The sequence below is a fragment of the Triticum dicoccoides genome, chromosome 5B, assembly GCF_002162155.2.
Source record: "Triticum dicoccoides isolate Atlit2015 ecotype Zavitan chromosome 5B, WEW_v2.0, whole genome shotgun sequence".
NCBI lineage: Eukaryota > Viridiplantae > Streptophyta > Magnoliopsida > Poales > Poaceae > Triticum > Triticum dicoccoides.
In genome coordinates, this window is record NC_041389.1 from 294,121,396 (window position 1) to 294,129,312 (window position 7,917).

Sequence of the window (7,917 nt, forward strand, 5' to 3'; positions counted from 1 at the left end):
CTGTAGAGTTGGAAGTGTATCAACAAGGACCCAAATGTCCATATTGTCTTGGTCGATGTCAGGATCACCAAGATCCATGGTGACAAGCATACCCTCATTGTTGGGGAACGTAGCAGAAATTCAAAATTTTCCTACGTGTCACCAAGATCTATCTATGGAGAAACCAGCAACGAGGGGAAGGAGAGTGCATCTACATACCCTTGTAGATCGCTAAGCGGAAGCGTTCAAGTGAACGGGGTTGATGGAGTCGTACTCGTCGTGATTCAGATCACCGATGATCCTAGTGCCGAACGGACGGCACCTCCGCGTTCAACACACGTACATCTCGACGATGTCTCCCACGCCTTGATCCAGCAAGGAGAGAGGGAGAGGTTGAGGAAGACTCCATCCAGCAGCAGCACAACGGCGTGGTGGTGATGGAGGAGCGTGGCAATCCTGCAGGGCTTCGCCAAGCACCTACGGGAGAGGAGGAGGTGTCACGGGACGGAGGGAGGCGCCAAGGGCTCAGGTATGGATGCCCTCCCTCCCCTCCACTATATATAGGGGCAGGGGAGAGGGGGAGGCGCAGCCTTGCCCCTTCCTCCAAGGAAGGGGTGCGGCTAAGAGGGGGGGAGGAGTCCATCCTCCCCAAGGCACCTCGGAGGTGCCTTCCCCCTTTAGGACTCTCCCCTTTTTTCTATATCTTGGCGCATGGGCCTCTAGGGGCTGGTGCCTTTGGCCCATGTAGGCCAAGGCGCACCCCCTACAGCCCATGTGGCCCCCCGGGGCAGGTGGCCCCACCCGGTGGGCCCCCGGGACCCTTCCGGTGGTCCCGGTACAATACCGATGACCCCGAAACTTGTCCCGATGGCCGAAACAGGACTTCCTATATATAAATCTTTACCTCCGGACCATTCCGGAACTCCCCGTGACGTCCGGGATCTCATCCGGGACTCCGAACAACATTCGGTAACCACATACAAACTTCCTTTATAACCCTAGCGTCATCGAACCTTAAGTGTGTAGACCCTACGGGTTCGGGAGACATGTAGTCATGACCGAGATGTTCTCCGGTCAATAACCAACAGCGGGATCTGGATACCCATGTTGGCTCCCACATGTTCCACGATGATCTCATCAGATGAACCACGATGTCAAGGACTCAATCAATCCCGTATACAATTCCCTTTGTCTAGCGGTATGGTACTTGCCCGAGATTCGATCGTCGGTATACCGATACCTTGTTCAATCTCGTTACCGGTAAGTCTCTTTACTCGTTCCGTAACACATCATCCTGTGATCAACCCCTTGGTCACATTGTGCACATTATGATGATGTCCTACCGAGTGGGCCCAGAGATACCTCTCCGTTTACACGGAGTGACAAAATCCCAATCTCGATTCGTGCCAACCCAACAGACACTTTCAGAGATACCCGTAGTGTACCTTTATAGCCACCCAGTTACGTTGTGACGTTTGGCACACCCAAAGCACTCCTACGGTATCCGGGAGTTGCACAATCTCATGGTCTAAGGAAATGATACTTGACATTAGAAAAGCTTTAGCATACGAACTACATGATCTTGTGCTAGGCTTAGGATTGGGTCTTGTCCACCACATCATTCTCCTAATGATGTGATCCCGTTATCAACGACATCCAATGTCCATGGTCAGGAAACCGTAACCATCTATTGATTAACGAGCTAGTCAACTAGAGGCTTACTAGGGACATGGTGTTGTCTATGTATCCACACATGTATCTGAGTTTCCTATCAATACAATTCTAGCATGGATAATAAACGATTATCATGAACAAGGAAATATAATAATAATCAATTTATTATTGCCTCTAGGGCATATTTCCAACACTCATAAAAACCATACATCTTGCAAAGTGCTTCGCAATTTTTGCAACCAAAATGGGTTACGCTCTCAAAATTATACAGATTTACTTCAAAATCCATATCATGATGGGTCCTTAGGTGAATTTTCTTTGTTTTGAAATTTTCATGGTCTTCAAAATCCATCCTCTCCAAGACACATCGTCTTGCATGGCATGGAATAAGCTACTAGAATTGTAAAATATGAAAATTACACGTTGAAATAATTGAAGTCATGCTTAATTACGAAAAAAACACTTTTCGTCGTTGTGTACCGTTTCAACATCGAAGGTCTCCTGGAGCTTAATGCTGAAGAGCCGATCTTCGTCCAGATGAGGCATGTCGCACAGACCTCGGTCATCACTGCACCAGCTGCACTCCCCCGGGAGACTTTCGTCATCCAATGACAACATTTCCTACGTTCATAATTCAACGATTAAACTTGTACAATTCAATATATGTACTACAAAAATTAAATTAGATCATTATTATTCATCACCACTACAAAAAAAGACACTTCCGTGATGATATGTGTTTGTCATAGTAGGTCACGTTTTCTGTCATGCGTGTACATCCATGACAAATTTATGACAGAATCAAGATAGTCATACATGTGCTGTCGTAGAAGTGTTCCATGACATTACCAAAATTATCATCACGGAAGTGTCCACTTCCATGATGATAAATCGCGCGTCATAGAAGTGCTTTTGTCAAGGGTGATCGACATGTGGCATCCACCGTAACGGAATGTCGTTAAGCTATCGGGTCCGGTTTTGGATTCGATAATCCGTTAACAGCCCGGACCAATGGTGATTTTCCAGGTGTAAAATACTCATTGGACGGAGGAAACACGTGTTTGCTTACCGTTGGGACAGATGTCATCCACTCATTGGAAAGGAGGCGCCTATGATACATCGACATGTGGCACGACCCAACAGAGGCCCATTCCGGTGAAAAGGCCGGCCCAACTAAAGGCCCACCATGTTTTTTCATGCACTAGTGGGCTGGCCCGTTAACAGCCTGCCATGTTTTGGGCCAAATTGAGGCCCATACCATATCAGGCATGTTCATAGCCTATCGTGTTTTGGGCCAAATTACGGCCCAGATCGGACCAGGCCCGTTAACAGGCCACAGATCTTTTGGGCCCATTCTAAGATATGTTTGTATTTCAGCCTATTAAATGCACATTTACCAATTCGGCCCGATAATAGTTTTGGCCTGTTAGCGGCCTGTGGTGCATCTGGGACGTTGTCAGCCCGGTTTAACTTTAGGCCATTTAACAGCCCATGCAGACACTAGGCTATTTCTTGTCTGAAGTAACTTTAGGCCTCTTAACAGCCCGTAGTCTTGGTGGTTAAATTTCAGCCCAACTGGCCTACCAGCCTGTTAATGGCCCGTGTAACAGTTGGGCCTAATTACAGCCCGTGTTGAATACGGCCTGCTTACAGCCCATCTGATAATGGCATGTGACACTTTTAGGCCTATGACCCGCCTAGATACCAGCCTGCTTAAAGCCCATAATTTTATTGCCAAACGGGCCCGTGATATATTTTGGCCTGTTAATTGCTCGTCCTATTTTGGCCAAACATGGGCCTTAGGCAGTTTGGGCTTGTATTGGCCCGTGAATTTTTTGGCTCAACGCTAGCCCAATCTAGGTTTTAGCCTATTAAAAGCCCATTGTATTCTTTGGCCCAGCTTGCCAGAACTTTACTCGGCCTGTTAAAGGCGGGAAACAACCATAAGGTTTAGACCTGCTAATGGACCAAGATTATTATAGGCCCATGTTTTGGCCCATATGAGTAACGGGCCGCCCTGAAGATCGACAACACTGAGATCCACTGAACCTTCCGGCCTAAATTACAGCATACCGACCAAGAATAAAACTAGACTATACAATAAAGAAATTACAGCATATTACATCCCCTCGGCAACAAAGTTCGCCGCCAGTGATAATAAAGGGCAACCAGACAGCAGATTACATAAATTGGGCAGGTCGCCACCAGTGGAACTTAACAAGCGGACAATATAGTAGACAGAACTGACAGCACTTCAACATAGTTCAAGAAAGGTTAGCATGGCCCAGCAGCTACACCGCAAGCAGCTTAGCAACCTGATGAGACTGCGCTTTTGTGGTGCTCATATCCACCAACTTAAGCTGCATAGTATCAATAAACGTACTGTACTTACGGTTAATCTTGCATAGAGATTGGAGTTCCAGTAGTATTTGAGCGAAAGCATGTATTTATGCTTGAATTTCAGACTGAAGAAGTCGAACAAATTCAGGCGGCGACTTCATCGAGCTTTTGTCACTGAGTAAGTTTGACACTACATCAAGATGTGACTTCATGGTTGTATCCCTACCCTCAATATGTTTTGCCTTCTCCTCTGGAATATGTGTTAGAGGGACAAACAATGGGTTCGTCTCACTATCATTGTGGCAGTTCTTCCTAGCAGCAGTGTTGTCACCCTGAAAGAGAAACAAGTAGGTAGATAACAGGTTTTGCACATATAAGCATCAGCGCCGTCAATTCATCTCATTTCTTTGTCAGAAATAAAGAGACACGGTTTAAAATAGCATTAACATAATAGGCATTGTCCATAGTTAAGACGGCAGGAAATGGCATTGTGCAGGAGCGGCCAGCTTCACCAGACCACTGGATTACAAATCAAGAACACAAGCATAGATGTAGTTCTAAACAACATATAAGCATGAATGGTGAGTGTACTATCAATTTATACCATTTCAGATTGGTAAATAAAGAGACACCATTTAAATAACATTAATATAATATGGCATTGTTCATAGTTGAGACATAGCAGGATATGACATTGTACTGTTGGTAGTCTCACCACACCACTGGATTACAGATCCAGAACACAAGCATACACATAGTGCTAAAGAAGATAACTTGCTATGTTTAGTTTAATTTACATGGTACGAATAAGGAACTAGATTGTACAACTAAAGACTAAAATTGTGAATGACAAACTTATGTTATGTATATAAACTTTGAACAAGCAATTTGATGCACACGACAAAAATAAACAACATTTGCACTCATAGCTATCCAAATATAAACAACAAAGTTTGAAGGCTCAAGGAGAACAAACATACATTAGTAGTGAAGATAGGGTCTATAAAGGCCTTGTCCATATTGATTGGGGGGGGCACTTCAAGAAGTTTACCTCACACTCTTCTTCAGGAGTATTGCCTTTATTCTACATTTTGTTAAGAGTAAATATAGATGTGAAAATATAGGAACAAATGGCGATTATTTAACTTAAGATGCAGAGTACAAATGCAAATATAGCATACAGCCAGAAGGCACTGACAAGAGCAATGCGGAGCTAAACTTCTTCAGTAACATTGGTTTTATTCAATATTTTGGCAAGAGTAAATGTAGATCTGATGTGTAGAAAAATGGAGGACAAGGGAAAATAAGCTGCAAAGTGTACATGAAGAACTAGCTGACAAATATAAGGACAACAAATACTTACAAGAACAATGCAGAACTAAACTTCTTCATGGGCATTGGGTTTATTCTACATTAATTTAAGCATTAATATAGATCTAATAATTTGGAGCGAACAGTGGATAAGCAAGCTATAATGCACAATGATGTCACATAATCCACCAGGTAATGTAAGGACATCGATAGGACAATAGGTACTCACAAGAGCAAAGCAGCAACTAGCATAGTTGCGATATCCTAGATTTTGCGGCGCTGGTTCTATCGCCAATATATGTCGGGTGCTATGTGATTTCTCTGGTAGCACCACCTTTTTCAAGGACTTTGCTTGTACTCCTTTAGGTTCTGCGATCACCCTCTTCCTTTTGGATGTTTGAAACACAAGAACAACATTTGAATGGAAAAACATGGTATGATGACAAATGGAATAGGTGTTGATAATGGATGGGCATGGCATCTTCACATATATCATGAGTAAACTAAGCAGATGGCAGTGCAATGAAGCAAAAGAAATGCAAGACACCTTATGCAAGATATGTGCAACCAATAAAACCTTGCCAAATTAGAACAGGCACCTTATTGGGTGAACAGGATAGGCCATCTTCCTTTGACACCTTGAGCTTAGAATAGTCATTAGGATCATATTCTGAATACGAATCTATAGGTTGGGAGCATGTGGGTTTCACTGCATCCACAATGGACCTCAATCCCTTGATGCCAAGTTTGTTACCCATTGAACTGTTCCGCAATATTCTTTTGATGTGCGCATTCTTATATTCATTGTGATTACGTACAAATCTATAAAGCATGAAAACACAAATAGTAGTAAGATTATCTTTGTAATGTAGAGGATATTGTAATATAATAGAGGCTCCCTGTAAACCCTTGTGTGCTATCACTGGATTCTGATGAGAGAGCCCATGTGTGCTGTAATATCGTGAGTAGATCAATATAATCTGGCACAACTACACAAAAAAATAGGCTCCCTGTTGGGGGCCCCAGATGTAAGGATAGTTGGAAGATGATAGGTTCATAATATATCATAGAAAGTTTATTGCCAAACCATGATAATGAGAGCGCAGAGCCAGTAGGCAGATAGTAGTGTAGATAATAGGGGTACACCATAACCACCATAAATAAATAGGGAAAGCGGAACTGGCTGGAAAACATAGGGTTTTGCCACTACTAATATGCAGCCTATCGATCACCTACAGGCCAGCTCTATTCATCTGAAGGCACACAACTGTTACTATCCGTTTAGCCTATCAAAGACCGCGCGACTCCCACCATTTCCGGGGTATTATGGCAGACCAACTCGAAGTGCGAAAACATTTAGTAGAACCGGCCCAATAGAGGTGTCGACTACAGATGTCCCTGCTCCCCTTCCTGACAAGGAACATACTATGCTTCCCATATAGAACACCGCACGGGCCGCCTGCCGAACCACCGGCCCCCACCGCCTGTGTTCCTCCACTGCCACCACCCCCCAGCCCCGCCTCCATCCGTGTCGAGTTTTCTTCGTACCGCGAGGCCCCACCACCGCCCCCCACGACCACCATCCCCACCTGAGCCCCTTCCTTCGCACCGGCGAACTCTGGCGAGCTCTCAAAAATCGACTCACCCAATTTTGAAATTTAGTCTACTGTCATTTAACTAGTGTGGAATATAAAAGGGGAAAACCATAAGCATTGCGAGTATAGTGTTGAGCGTGCCATGGAGGATCTGAAGGTGCAAACCGGACAAAGGCAACTTCACAACCAATGTTTGCTTTCAACTAACAAGTAAGTGATGGACAAGAAATCAGAATAAACCAGTGGCGATCTATTTTCTTGCTGCGATAAATAAGTTGGGCAGATACGAAAGAGTACCGCCTCTGGTGCGGTGCCGTGTATGCATATGCTGAGAATTTGACGATGTTGCGATAGCGATGGCTGTCGGTGGCGTGGAAACAGATCTAGGAGGGTAGACGGTGGTGGCAGGGCGCGGTGGACAAGACGGTCGTGGTAGCGGCGCCGGCAAGGTGGATGACGACGGGGATGAAGCGAGATGACGGGATGAAAGGATCCCGGTCCAAAGCGCTAGATGAGAGAGGTCGATCTCTTGTAATGGCCGACGGCGTCGGGGTATCAGCTCCGGCATGGTGGAGGAGGACGGCGATGGATGGGGTGGCGGACGGAGGAGGCTGGGGTGGAGAGGGTGTTTTGGCGCCCACGAAGTATGAATGGGGAAATGGAGGGAGAGAGGAAGGGGGGAACCATTTCTTCAGGGCGCGTTTGTCTCAAATGCAAGGAAATTGACAAACTTAGCCCCCGTTTAAAATTTCCTACATCACAGCAATATTAGTCGGTTGGGGATAGGACGGTAATCTTGCATACACCTAATATTTGTCAACGAGAGTTTGTTTTTGGCGCCCACCGTGTATGAATCGGGGAGGGAGTCGATTTTGAACGAGACACTTTGTTTTGGCGCCCACCATGTATGAATCCAGGTGAGAGGCGGTTATGTCACGTTTTAGTGAAATTACAAACCTAGCCCTATCGAAACCTATAGAAATCGAGCCGATAGGCTTTGCGTGGCAGGGATAGGCAG